General features: G+C 47.9%; 1 long non-coding RNA gene across 1 annotated transcript in view; it reads left to right on the forward strand.

Moving 5' to 3' along the window:
• Positions 1 to 5,475: 5,475 nt before the first annotated feature.
• LOC115089570 overlaps positions 5,476 to 14,942 on the forward strand; it is a 32,121-nt gene continuing 22,654 nt past the window's right edge. Inside the window, exon 1 of the long non-coding RNA XR_003856171.1 lies at positions 5,476 to 5,553. This is a non-coding gene — a long non-coding RNA (uncharacterized LOC115089570). The remainder of the gene's footprint in view (positions 5,554 to 14,942) is intronic.

Consider the following 14,942-nt stretch of genomic DNA (forward strand, 5'->3'; position numbering starts at 1 on the left):
GACTCCAAATACTAAGGCACACATGCCAATCTCACAAGCCTTCTTCCCTTTGGAAAGTAGGCTAAAAGACCTGCAAGCCAAAGCAGACAATTATATTTGCGGACCAGATAGCTAGCTACTGGACCCGAATCCTCAGTGGGTTTTATTTGCCATGTTGTATCCAGCTGTTTATAACATCACAGTTGGTTGTTTTTGTGGGACCCCCATTAGACATATATTAGCATTATGCTGTAACTATTATTTAGCATTTCCATTCTTTTTTTCATTTTTCATTTTCCATTATGGTTTTTCTGAGTCTCTGCCATGAGCTTTACATGTAAAAGAGAGAGGTCATGGACTAATTCTTGAATCAGACATAGCTTTTGCAAACCATAGCACTGCAACACCCTCATAAAAGGTGAGAAAATCTGTTAACCTGTTTGTGTGCAGAGGATTAGTGATAGACCGCTTTCATAAAATATATTTATGCTAATCTAGTCCCCTGCTTTGGGGTTGTACCTGAAAAGATGCAGGGGTCGCACTCAGTCCCGGGCCTAAATCCTCACACTCTCCCTCAAGTCCCAAACCACGTGGAGTGCGGATTCTTTGAATGGTGGGGAAGCTGAATCTCCAGGTGGAAACCTCTTCGCTGCGTGGACTTGCTGACAATTAGGTGTAGGTGGAATGAAATGATTTGGTTAAGAGTTCAAAATTAAAACTTTACTGTACGTAATTCAGTTTAATCAATTTGCACCAACAAAGTTGTTCCCAGTTACATCCCTGCCCAGACTGGTGTATTTCATCATACTTCTCTCTGTGAATGTGTCTCGACACTGGATCCTGAGATGTTCTCACCCGTCGGGGTTTGGAATGAGAAGGGTCCCAGTTGGGCGGGGAGTATCCTAAGAGTAATGGGATCCCTTATCCCAACAGTACCTGAGGTCCAGGTGTATTTTCAGCTCTACAATAGCCAGTCCTGCTCCTGTATCCCAGAGTGAAAACTCAGGGTAGGCATGGGGTGGGGGTCTTTGGATATCACAAAACGTCTTACTCCTGATCTCCTCTCAAAACAGCAAAGTTAGAAGTCTCTGACTGGAAGGTCCTGTAGCCAGGAAAGGTCACCTCTTTTCCTTTCCTTATTACTGGACAGAAATGGTGGCAGCAAAAATGCTTCCTCTGAACTCAAAGGCAAAAAATCTCACCCTCCAGCAACCTAAACTCTCTTGTGGTGAGTCAATACTGTCCCTCCTTGGCTTGCGAGACGGGCACAGCAGGTCTTCTATAACCCTATCCTCCCCAAGGCTGAACACGTCCCTCCCAGAGCCAAGGCCAGGGATTAAAAAAAAAAAAAAAATCTCCGAAAATGAACTTCCAGGAATAATAATTCCCTCTCTCCAAAACCTGAGACAAACCCTTCCAGACAGGTCATTTACTGGAGAGAGATGTGCCTCTTCCCTTCTCTAATGTATCTGACCATGGGACCTAAGCCTGGAGACAGAGAACATATAAAAAAAACCCAGTTCTTACTCCTTCAAAAGCCAAACCAAAATGCCAGACCACTCTCTGTACTCACCTACCCGTATGCAATCAGGAACTCACATTCCAGCAAGCCTCAGAGGTGCTGTTAAGAATGGTCCACCCCTCTCCTATCTTCTTAACCCAGGACTTAGACTAGAGCCATCTAATGGAGACTTAGGGTCTCTAGACTAAAGTGTTAGCAAGCAAGGACGGTAACTTCATTAATGATTTTTACAAAGTAAAAATCAATAATGAAGAATCGCATCCTATCAAATCAACTCGAGGAGTACCACAAGGATCATCTCTCTCTCCTACGCTATTTAATATTTACCTGCTTCCACTCTGCCACTTACTCTCTAACCTCAAGCTAAAACATTATATTTTCGCTGATGACATTCAGATTCTCATGCCCATCACAGAATCACTGCAAAAAACTTGGGCACATTGGAATAACTGCTTACAGGCTATCAACACTCTGCTATCCAGCTTGAACCTCATACTTAATCCAAACAAAACAGAAATCCTCATCATCTCACCAGACGAAAACCATACCCTTACCAACTCCCAAAGCGCAACACAATTCTCAAAACTAACTATTAACCACTCCACCTCCGTCAGAGACCTGGGAGTGCGTCTCGACAACAAATTCAACCTTAAATCCTTCATCTCCAACACAACTAAAGAATGCTATTTCAAACTCCAAGTGCTAAAAAATCTTAAACCTCTTCTTCACTTCAGTGACTTCCGGCTAGTAGTCCAGTCTATAATTCTGTCTAAGCTGGACTACTGCAACTCTCTACTGCTAGGTCTCCCAGCCTTATCCACAAGACCATTACAGATGGTGCAGAATGCCGCAGCGAGGCTACTCACTAACACAAATAAAAGAGCCACATAACACCTATTCTTCACAGCCTTCACTGGCTTCCTATAAAAGATAGAATCACCTACAAGACATTATCAATGATCCACAAGGATATAATGGGCATCGCACACCTAAATCTAAACTCACAACTCCGCCCTCACACATCACAAAGACCCATCAGGTACAACTACAAAGGTTCCTTATATGCTCCCCCGATCAAAACTACACTAACAAAACGAGCACTCTCCACAGCTGGGCCCACCGTCTGGAACTCATTACCGCCGGATCTACGCCAAGAGACGTCATCTAACTTTTAAGAAAAACCTAAAAACGTGGCTTTTCAGGCAAGCCTATACAGAATCACAAGATCACTCAGACACCGGTCAAAGAGAAAATAGTCCAACATCAGATCCTCGATCACCCATATTCCCCTCAAGAACCAACCACGCCAGATCTGAACAACTCACCTGTTTAAGACTCCTTCTCTGATTCATCAGTCTTCTTTAATTCATGCATAACTCGGATTCAACAAGGTCTATGTACCCACATAATTTAGACTACCCCTTTAATTATTCAAGATATTTATTCACGCTTTAAACATTCCTTACATTTATCCACGTCCTGTTGACGAGTTATTATTATTATTGTCTATGTAATATTTAATTTGTATTATTTATATTTATGTTATATGTTATATGTTACTCATATGTTAAGAAACGCTGTTTAATGTAACGCCTTTTTTGCGACAGTTTTGTTCTATGTAAACCGACCTGATTCGATACTTGTATTGAGAATGTCGGTATATAAAAATCCGAAATAAATAAATGACTTTCAATGCAGTGTGCTGGGTGTGCGTGCAAATGCTACTTCTACTGCATTAAGTGGAGGGATTTTAAAAGCCACGTATGCGAACGCCATTTCCAGTTCCCCGGTTAAGGGATAGGACTTCCAAACCTCCCTAGTTTAATAGCCTCCCTTCCCCCCTGTTAGCCCAACTTTTGATCTGCCTAGAATTTTTTGTTTTGCAACTTACACTTCATCCATATCAGAAGCAAAATTACGTAGCAGGGGACCGCAGTGCACACCAGTGCGCGTAAGTATTTACGCGCAAATTTTAGGTTACAACCCCAGAACGCCCATGCCCCTCCCCTTTTTGGAAAGCTTTCATTTGTGTACACAGCAGCAAGTACACGCATATCTGGCTGGCTTTTAAAACGTGCTCGGCGCGCCCCGACCTGACATATTCGAGCATCCCCTAATTTCGGCATGTGTCAGGCATTTTTAAAATTCACCTTACTCTGTACAGCCCAGCAGTTAGTGGCACTGGTCATAACAAGAGTTTTTAGATATTATACCACCCGTTTCCCTGCGGTTAAGCATATTGCACGCGTTATTTGGTAGATGTCTGTCGTACATATGCATGTGTGTGTTTACTAATAAATAGACTTTACTAATATTGTGCAGGATTGAGCCAATTCTTTCCATGTACCAGAGCCAAAATGCACAGTGTGTTTGTATACCCACACACAAACTATAGGGAGGGTAATTTCATAACAGCCCAGGGAGCGCTGAAGTCCGTGCATGGGAAGTGCACCCTGACTTCCGTTCTAATTTTCAAAGCAGACTTACACGCCCATGGCCCCTTTGAAAGTGAGTGGGCGTACACGGAGTGCTGCATGGCATTCGCGTGCAGATTTATGCCCCTGGGAATGCCTCTTTCAAGTACACGCGGCATTGTCTCCATGCATACTTTTGTGCCACCACCCCTGTGATAATTTTTTAAAAAAAGCTCGTTAACAGGTGTTAATGCTTTTGAAAATTACCCCCGGATGTTCAGCAACATTAGAACGTCTGTTATTAAAACAGATGTCTAGGGCATTTCCTTACCAACTGTAATTCCTAGAGCACATTTGCACGGCATCGTTGGAGACCAAATGAGAAATATTAGCTCTTGCTAAGCGATTCTCCTACCCATTGCTAGGTAAGTGCTCATCAACTATCAGCTGTTGCTAGGTATCCAGCTCTGTTTGCCAAGCATAGGTTTGCAGCCCTCTGCTTGCTGGCCACCTCTGTATTTAACCTGTTTCCCAGAGGAAGGATGCTTATGAGATTGTGTGCCTGTCTCTAAGAACTTTTTTATTGGGGGTCCCATCCACACCATATTTTCAGGATTTGTCAGGGGAGACATGAGGACTTTCATGAATGTTTCTCCCCCCCCCCCCCCCCCCCCTGGATCCACTTATATGCAAGCATCCTGGAAAGTCGGCTCCTAAGTTCTGTGTGGGACTCCTTGTTTTGTTTTGGATTTATTTGGCCCAGCAGTTTCCTCTTTCTCCTTTGGCCACTATTGAGCTATGGCCACTCTTGCTTCACGCACACAGGTTGTGAACCCTGTGCACAGTGCAAAATACAGCGCGTGCAAGAAATTACGACATTACTTGCATTATGCTGGCTCCTAGTGCAAAAACACAGCGCGTGCAAGAAGTCACGACATTACTTGCATTATGCTGGCTCCTAGTGCAAAAACACAGCGCGTGCAAGAAATCACGACATTACTTGCATTATGCTGGCTCCTAGTGCAAAAACACAGCGCGTGCAAGAAATCACGACATTACTTGCATTATGCTGGCTCCTAGTGCAAAAACACAGCGCGTGCAAGAAATCACGACATTATTTGCATTATACTGGCTCGTAGTGCACAAATTTGAACTTGGCTTATAAAATTTTGCAGAAAAAAACAATTTTTATGCCTGCAGTCTTTCAACATTTTGAGGGAACATTGGCCATGGCACCGTGAACCTTCATTCACAACTATGCAAGCTTCCCCTCCCCCCATCAACTATTTCCTTTTCAGCTCACTTACAGTGACCGTCCTTGGCTGGGGGACCATGCACCAGGGCTCCTTCCAGAAAGCTGCTGTTGTGGGCTTTAAATCTGGCCATTGTATGTTACATCGTATAATGGCTGGGATCTATGCCATCGGGAAAGTAAGACCTAACATACGTATCAAACCCAGATCCTTCACATGGCAGGGTGAAATATTTCCAGTGAGCAACTAGTAAGACACTGCTGTTTCAAGCTGTCAACTATCAATGATGCACCTTTGTTTTCTCTTGCAGCTCTGCTATGGAGAGTCTTTGTGCACCTTTAAAAACTCTAGGTGGCTGATATTAAAAAATGCTGAGCCCTGAAATGTAAGTATCTAAGTTAAGAGCCTAAGTTTTCAACTGAAAAGTCACATAAGTTTAGAATCCTATTCATTAGTTTAGATTTAGGCTCCTATGTTTGATGCCTAGTGCTGAAAATCAGTGCTAAGCTCCTAACTGTCTCCCCATAGCTGCATACTTTTTAAAAATTTAAATTTAGGGGCTTAGTGAAAATAGGAGCCTATATTTAGGCACTAAGCCGTAGTAAATTTTCAAAATGGTCAATTTAGGGTCCTAACTCCCAAACGGGCCGATACAGTAAAAAACGCGGGAGAGTGGGCAAGCGCCCGCTCTCCCGGCGCACACACAGGACACTCTCCTGTGTGCGCAATACAGTAAAAAATGTTTATTTAAATTAGGCCTGGCGGTAAAAAGAGGCGCTAGGGACACTAGTGCATCCCTAGCGCCTCTTTTTGGACAGGAGTGGCGGCTGTCAGCGGGTTTGACAGCCGACGCTCAATTTTGCCGGCGTCGGTTCTCGAGCCCACTGACAGCCACGGACTCGGAAACCGGACGCCAGCAAAATTGAGCGTCCGGTTTTCGGCCCGACAGCCACCGGCCCATTTTAAATTTTTTCTTCTTTTTTCTTCTTTTTTTTTACTTTTTTTTACCCTTTGGGACCTCCGACTTAATATCGCTATGATATTAAGTCGGAGGGTGCACAGAAAAGTAGTTTTTACTGCTTTTCTGTGCACTTTCCCGGTGCCGGCAGAAACTAGCGCCTATGTTTGGGTAGGCGCTAATTTCTTAGAGTAAAATGTGCGACTTGGCTGCACATTTTACTTACTGTATCCCGCGCGCATACCTAATAGGGCCATGTTGGACGCGAGTTTTCCTCCCCTTACTGAGTAAGGGGTAAGGGAAAACGCGCGTTCAAGAGCAGGCTAACAGTGCGCTCCGTTGGAGCGCAGTGTACTGTATCGGCCTGAAAGTTAGGAGCCTAAACCCACTGAAAATTGACCTCTAATAATTTCACCTTCTTGTGAGAGGGCAGGAGGAAAAAAGTGAAGATATTATGTATCACTTCTGTATGATTAATAAACAAAATTAGGTAAGAAAGGAAAGAAAAAGACTGATATCAAAGGTAAGAGAAAACAAGATTTTATTTTGAGAAGCACTTTGTTTTTGTTAAAAAGGCAGCCCTTGCTGGTGTCAGGGATAACCCTCCGGCCACTCCGTAAGCCCTTTCAGACTAAGTGTAGCTTCCATGGACCCTTGGGCTGAAGCAGGATATACTCCAGAATAGGGATGTGAATCGTTTTAGGACGATTAAAATTATCGTCCGATAATTTTAATATCGTCTTAAACCGTTATGGAACACAATACAATAGAGATTCTAACGATTTATCGTTATAAATCGTTAGAATCGTGAGCCGGCACACTAAAACCCCCTAAAACCCACCCCCGACCCTTTAAATTAAATCCCCCACCCTCCCGAACCCCCCCCCAAATGACTTAAATAACCTGCGGGTCCAGCGGCGGTCCGGAACGGCAGCGGTCCGGAACGGGCTCCTGCTACTGAATCTTGTTGTCTTCAGCCGGCGCCATTTTCCAAAATGGCGCCGAAAAATGGCGGCGGCCATAGACGAACACGATTGGACGGCAGGAGGTCCTTCCGGACCCCCGCTGGACTTTTGGCAAGTCTTGTGGGGGTCAGGAGGCCCCCCCCAAGCTGGCCAAAAGTTCCTGGAGGTCCAGCGGGGGTCAGGGAGCGATTTCCCGCCGCGAATCGTTTTCGTACGGAAAATGGCGCCGGCAGATCGACTGCAGGAGGTCGTTCAGCGAGGCGACCTCCTGCAGTCGATCTCCTGCCGGCGCCATTTTCCGTACGAAAACGATTCGCGGTGGGAAATCGCTCCCTGACCCCCGCTGGACCTCCAGGAACTTTTGGCCAGCTTGGGGGGGGCCTCCTGACCCCCACAAGACTTGCCAAAAGTCCAGCGGGGGTCCGGAAGGACCTCCTGCCGTCCAATCGTGTTCGTCTATGGCCGCCGCCATTTTTCGGCGCCATTTTGGAAAATGGCGCCGGCTGAAGACAACAAGATTCAGTAGCAGGAGCCCGTTCCGGACCGCTGCCGTTCCGGACCGCCGCTGGACCCGCAGGTTATTTAAGTCATTTGGGGGGGGGTTCGGGAGGGTGGGGGATTTAATTTAAAGGGTCGGGGGTGGGTTTTAGGGGGTTTTAATGTGCCGGTTTTGCGATTTTACGTTTTTTCGATTTTTCACGATTTTTCACGATATTTTACCCCCCCAAACGGCAACAATACGATTCCCTCCCCCTCCCAGCCGAAATCAATCGTTAAGACGATCGAGGACACAATTCACATCTCAACTCCAGAAGGTAGTCGTTCCTCAACAAAGGCAGACAGTAGACAGCAGAACATGTTGAAGCAGAAGTCAGGTGCGGGCAGCTATGCGGAGAAGTCCAAGTCCAGGCTGAGGTCAACCAGAAGTTACAAGAGAACAAGCAGGACAATCAAGGGAGACCAGAACACATGAGGCAGGGGCAGGAAACAAGGAACAAGAACTCAAGGGCAAAACGGAAGGAAGACAAAAGCAAAGCAGCAAATAGCACTGAGGACCGAGCACTCAGAGGAACCTGTTGCCGAGGCAGGAAATACTGGGGGAAGGGTGCCTAAATATGGCCAGCAGACGACATCATCCAAGGGTGCCTTCAGAGTGTTCATGCAGGAATGCGTATTTCATGCGTGTGCCTGTGAGCGCGTGCTCCTAAGATGCATCCTGACCGTCTTGTCGTCGGCGTCCGATGGTGGCATCTTTTCCCGATGCTGTGGCCGGGCTCAGGTGAGCGCGTCGCTGCAATGAACCTAAGGGTCTAACAGTTTTTCAAAGAAAGATAATTCCAATTTTTATTTTCTGATACGGCAATGAGTTCCACGCCCAGTTCTCAAAGTCCCAGACAGTTCGATTTTCAGGATATACACAATGAATGTGCATTTGATATATTGGCATAGATTTGTTCTGAGAAGAAAGTTACTTTACATATTCTGGTTACCCTGGATGCCAGACTTTTTTGGGGGTCTCCGGAATTGGATTCGGGGTCATTGCACTGAGGGCTGCTTTGTGTATGAGTACTCTAAAACTCAGTGCGTGCAAACTAAAAGATCCTGTTAGGCCTGGGCTGCTGCCAGTGACTGCTACAGATGAACCAGGAATGGCATAGAGATATGTGACACCCTTATAGATTTAAAAATTTATCAATAAGATGTCACCAGCCTCTGTCATTTTTTTTCTACAACAGACTAAGGGCCTTATTTATGTAAGTATTTTACCCATAGACATAGAATGGGAGAAAAGCCTTAGTAAATCAGGACCTGATTTACTCAGCTGATTTACTCAGATTTACTCAGCTTATATTCAGTAAAGCCCTAGCTTTACTGAATATAAGCTGAGTGGAATAAACTTCCTGAGTCGGTGCGGCATGCTTCCTCTCTGCCTTGTTCAAATCCAATCTAAAAATGTTACCTTCTTGAGGCTGCTTTCGAATCCTAACCACTACTCTATAGTAAAGACTTGCTTGTCATGGATGCTTCTCTACTAGGCTGTAAGCTCCACGGAGAAGGGACTGTCTCTTATGTGTGTCAGCATGTCTTGTAGTGCTTTAGAAACGATATGAACAGCAGTAGTAATAGAACATTTATTGTATTTATTTTAAAGTATTTATCCACCGCCATTCCTATGGTCACAGTGATTTACAGTTTAAACCTTCATAATTGTTGTTAGCAAAGACTAAAACATACAATATCAGATGAATACACTTAAGTACATAATAACAATTATTAACAATAACCTAATATAGAGATGAAAATAATCATGTCCAATCATGCTTCCCCTCACTCTGCTAAACTAAAAATCTGATTTGATCTTGGATGCAGCTCCATTAACTGACCCCATTTTTGCAGGCCAGGCCAGTATAGTCCTGGATTCACCCTCACTGCATGAAGGGACTTGTACTCCTGCTTCCCTTAGAAATAGCAGACCTAGAAGCCCATGCAATGCCATGGGATTAAAACCAGGACTGGATCAACCTTTTCTGAACCAGTTGGTAACCATGAGAAAGTGGAGTGATTGCTGTAGTGTTTGACAAGCTCAGAGTAGGGCCTTTACCTATGTCAATTTCTTTAAAACTATGGGGTAGATTTTATAAATTTACGCCTGTGCGTACTTTTGTTCGCGCACCAGGCGCACACAAAAGTACGCCGGATTTTATAAGATACGCGCGTAGCCGCGCGTATCTTATAAAATCCAGGGTCGGCGCGCGCAAGGGGGTGCACATTTGTGCAACTTGCGTGTCCCGAGTCCTGCGCACGCTGCCCGTTCCCTCCGAGGCCGCTCCCGTTCCCTCCCCTCACCTTCCCCTACCAAACCCACCCCCCAGCCCTATCTACTGCCCCCTACCTTTATCGTGAAAGTTCCGCCTGCCCCAGGCAGGCATAACTCGCGCACACCGATTGGCTGCCGCTGGGCGATTTCCCGGCCCGGGAGCGATTTCGGAGGCCTCGGCCATGCCCCCAAAATGCTCCTGGGCCGGCACCATGCCCCGACACGCCCCCTGGAACGCCCCAAACGTCACGCCGTCCCCCCCCCCCCCCCGACGCCCCCCTAGCAAAGCCCCGGGACTTATGCACGTCCCGGGGTTTGCGTGCGCCGCCAAGCCTTTGCAAAATAGGCTCGGCGCGCGCAGGGGGGTTTTGAAAGGGTTACGCGCATAACTTATGTGCGTAACCCTTTTAAAATCTACCCCTATGGTTTCATTTTAAAATTTAACTTAACAAGGAAAGCACAGCAAACAGCAATACATAGGTATATAATTTGTTCTACATCACAAGAGATATGAGTGGGTATAGTCATTTCTATTGGTTCTTGCATTCAATTTCTTTGCTTATTTTCTTGCAAAATCTTTGCAAACTCTGTAGATTAACATCTAGTTTTAAATCATCTACAAAAATAATTTGAATAGAACTTTTTTCCAGGGCCAGCCCGGTGGTTCAGTTGGTAACTGCTGTGCACTGCCATGCAGAAGGTACTCGGTTCAGTCTCTGGGTGGGGTCTTCCATTCCCCAGTCTAGCTATAGAGGCAGGGTTCACACTACTGGGGGAGAGGAGGAGTCATGGTCATTGCCTAAGGGTGACACCTAGTGGCCAAATTCAGGGCCCACAATTGCAGGATTCCAGAAGGAGCCCTGGTACAGGGCTACTAGCCCAGGATCATCACTTCAATAACTGGGAAGAGGATATAAAACAGGAGAAACAAAATCTCCTGGTTTGTTGCAAATGAATGCCAGATCCCAACCCTGGTTCCAAATGAGCTGCAAGTCCAAAGGAGCAGGAGGAAAATGCAAAAAAGAACTTTTTCAGTACTTCTGTATGCTGCAGTGACTTGCGAGGTGCCTTGTTGATCATATTTACATTATTTACCATGTTGTTAGTTATTCTTCCATAAAAATAAAAGTAGAAAGCTAAATCTCTATTAACAAGAAACCTTTTCTGCAGCTTAAAAAGCAAACTATTGTGCTCGTTGTCTGAGCTGATGAAACCTGCTTTGCTGGATTATGGTTTTTGGATCCCAATGATTCTCCCATAGTCCGTCTTGGTACAGGAATGTCCTTTTGCTACTTGTTGCGTTCATTTTGCTCCAGTTAGCAGCACAGCCATCAGTGGCATTCCCCATGTTCACAGTTTCCATGGGCAATAGGTGAAGGGGAAGTGGAGAGAGGATGAGTTGCTATCACTGTACTGTTGCTGGCACATACTTCCTGCAAGGGTGGGATAGAAAGCTTGGCTTTTTTTTCGGTTCAGTTAATTTTATTTATTTTTTATTTATCGTTAAGACGAGCCATCACAACGGTTTACAAATTTTTCCGCTGTCCTTTGTCTTCCTCCCCTCCCCTCCCCCCTCAGAAAAAGATTGGTTAATTCAACTTTTGTGATTCACAAAGAACCACAGTTTGATGTTATCTTTCTTTCTCTCACTCTTAAGTGCTTTGAAGATTGCTTTGCTCATGATCCCGGTCACCCACATCAATTCGGATTATTTCTATTCATTTATTTATTTATTTATTTTTTAACTTCCACCCATTTCCTTTTCTGCTAGTTCTTCAGAATTACATGTCGGGCTGCCTCGGGAAATGAGAAGGCAGTAGAGCGCTTTTAGCTTTGCATCTTTTTGAAAACACCCCGGGAAGTTTCTAAACCAGTAAGAACCCCCGTGGCAATCTTTAATGCATACAAAAAGAATAGCTGCAATGCTTACCTTGGGCACGATTTGGTTGGCATTATTTGTAGTCATCACTGCAGGGAGAAATATCTTGGCAGAGTAGAGCTTTCTGTCCGTGCCACGGAGGGGGAAAGCCAACCATTGCTTTTCTTTTCTAAGCCTTTCTGCAGGAGCAGCAACCATCGGAGCATCTTCCTGATTCCAACCACATGTCCCGAAGCCAGTGTGTTATCATGATTTGGAGATTGCATACTAGAAGTACACAGCACTGTACAGAGTCTCACATACAGGCAGTGTATGCAGTGCACTGCTTTCTCTCTCCCTTTCTTATTTGTGTTAATGTAAGTGTGCTTGCCTTGTTGCTCCACTTGGATATGTAGAAAAAAAAAAAAAAAGATCAACAAACAAGGTTGTGGGCGATACGCCTTAAAAATGTTTTATTTTGTTCCTAATGTAAATTGCTACATCTCTACTTTTGTCTCTTTTGAGGAGATTATAGCCTGGAATGTTGACATCCCAATCCTGGTTTCCGTTTTACCAAGTGCCAGTAATTGCAGCTGTGGCCAAGACCACCTTTGCCATGATGGCCTCTAAAGTCTGCGATCCTATTGACAAAACTTTGAGCATTCACACACGCGATTCTCCAAGGTGAAGCTTTGCCTCCTTCACCGTTTATTTCCATTGGTTCTCGTCTTATTTTTCCATTTTTTTACTACAGCACTTCTCTCTTCTCTACTTTTTTTTCCTGTCTCCTGTATTTGATTGACTGATTTTTGGGTGGTGGTTCTCCATTCAGGGCTTACCTTATTTACTTCAACTGTTTTTGTGTATGGAGTAGAAAGTGGAGGCGAACCGGGCTTGTCTCGGGACGCCGAATTTAACCAGGGATCGAGCGGTCGCGAAGGCAACAAGCCAGGGGAGGGTGGGGGTACAGGAAGGGGATGCGGAGCGGCGGGAAAGCGGGGGGCCAATGGCAGCGCAGCGATTCAAAATGCTGCGCTGTCATTGGGCAGGGACAGAAAAGAGCTAGAAGGAAGCCAGTGGGATTCGGCAGTTGTAAATCCGGCAGCGGGAGCGAGCGGTGGATTTTGCTTGCAGCGCTAGCCGAATTTACAACTGCGTTTTCGCGGTGTTTCCGGGCCGTGTGAGAGGACCTACGGAGACGTGAGATGCGGAGAACGAGGTCCGGAGCGGAGGGTAAGCCTCCAGCCGGTGGGAAAGCCCGCGCGGCGCCGAGAGCGGGGAGGTCGGGTCGGGGCCAAGGCACGGTGGGCCCAGAGCCCGCGAGCCCGGTGAGGGGACGTGGGTCGGATGAGCGCCTGGGCGCTCCCGGGTCGGCCGTTCCCCTTCCCGTGGTCCCTACGCCGCTTATCCCCTACGGGTCGGATTCGGGGGAGAGCGGGCCCGAGGCCGTCGAGTTGCCGATGCCTTGCCCGGCTGGTTTGGCGTCCGTGCACCCGACCCTGCCCATTGCGGCTGCCGGTACGATCACGCAGCCGGATTTTCCCTTAATCCCGTCTCTGGCCGTTACTACCCCGCCGGCGGCAAGGGAGCCGGGAAGGCCTTCCCTTGGCGTTGCCCCCGGTTCCGTGTGTGGTCCGGCGCGGCCCCGTACCCCGGTCGACCTCGCCCCGGAGGGCCTACGTCCGTGTGCCCCCCCGAGAATTAGGGGCAGGGGGTTGTTTCGCCGCAAGGAGGATTCTTTCGGGCTCGGGCGGCGGTTCTCCAGCCCCCCCCTCTCCGCGATGCGTCCCGGAGCTAGGGGTGGGCGACAGTTCCAGGAGGGTCCTACGGCTGGTGCAGCGGGGGCGCCCCGCATCCGGGGACCGGTGGTTCCTCGCGGCAGGGGTTCGGCTGGCGCCTCGTCCAAGGCGCCGAGACGGGTTAGGCCTCCGCCTCCTGAGCCGCCCCAACCTACTACGGCGGCTTTGTTAGCAGATCTGTTGGGACACATGGCCAGGGCCGGCTACGAGTTTGTCCCGGTGGCGGCGGAGTCATCCGTCCGGGAGAGTTCGGGCATTGGGGGTTGGCAGGTGGCTGTTGCCCCCCCGCAGGGGGTTCCAGTATTTCCGCGGGGCACGGCCCCGGTGGGCTTGCCTGCTGCAGGTCCGTGCAAGCATGTGGGGCAGGCGGGTGCCGCTACAGCGGGGAGTAGGCCAGTCGGTCAGGCCACGGTTAGGGGACTTGGGGGTAGCGGTGGCAGGAGCGACCCGGCGGAGGGAGTGGATGACGAGATCCCTGGTCCATCGAGTCGCGAGGCGTGGCGCGAGCAGGAGGCAGTGTGTGCCAGGTCTTCGGATGGGAGTTGGAGGCCGGATGGAGCGGGAGTCCGGTCGGACAGTGCAAGCAGCGTGGTCGCCAGGTCAAGGGACGGTGCTGTCGGATGCGAGGAGCTTGGCTCAGGTAAGAGTACTAATGTCACAGAGGGCATGGGGAGTAAGGGTAAGGGGAAGAGGGCCCGGGCGGCCTTTGGTTCGGGTTCTTCGTCCTCTTCCAGCTCTTCAGGCGAGGAGGAAGGGGGCAAAGGGGTGGCGGTGGACGAAGGGCCCTCTGGGGGGGTGGGTCATCCGGCGTTAGCCTCCCTTACAGAGTTATGGGAGGAAGTGCCTACGCGTTTAGTGAAACGGATCAAGAACCGTAAGTTTGTTGATATTTTTAAGTTATTGGAAGGTAGGAGGGGCAGCAGGAGGACGGCCAAGAAAGCCAAGAAGCGCAGTAAGAAGGACAGGGCGGGGCCGAGGATTGCAAAGAATATAGTGAATTGGGTGCGCGGGTTCTTAAGGTTGGCCAGTGTAGTCAGTCACTTTGACCCTTCACAGTATGGAGCGTTATTATCATATGCGGATAGCATTTTGGGGGCCTTTAAGGACTACGATGGTTGGGCTTGGCTCAACTACGACGAGAAGTTCCGTGATAAGATGGCGGGGAATAAATTCGTGTCGTGGGGAACTCAGGATATACATCTGTGGTTGACACAGATGACGAACAAGGGGGCTGGGACAAGTAGGAGTGGGGCGCGAGCCGGGGGTGCCCAAGTGACGGCGGGTACCGAGGGGACAGGTGGTTTCCGGGGTCATTCCTTTCGGGCCGGACCTTCGGGTAAAGGTGAGTTGGGCGGCAAAGGCCTTGCGGGGGGTAA

Source organism: Rhinatrema bivittatum, chromosome 4 (assembly GCF_901001135.1).
Source record: "Rhinatrema bivittatum chromosome 4, aRhiBiv1.1, whole genome shotgun sequence".
In the NCBI taxonomy this organism is placed as follows: Eukaryota; Metazoa; Chordata; class Amphibia; order Gymnophiona; family Rhinatrematidae; genus Rhinatrema; species Rhinatrema bivittatum.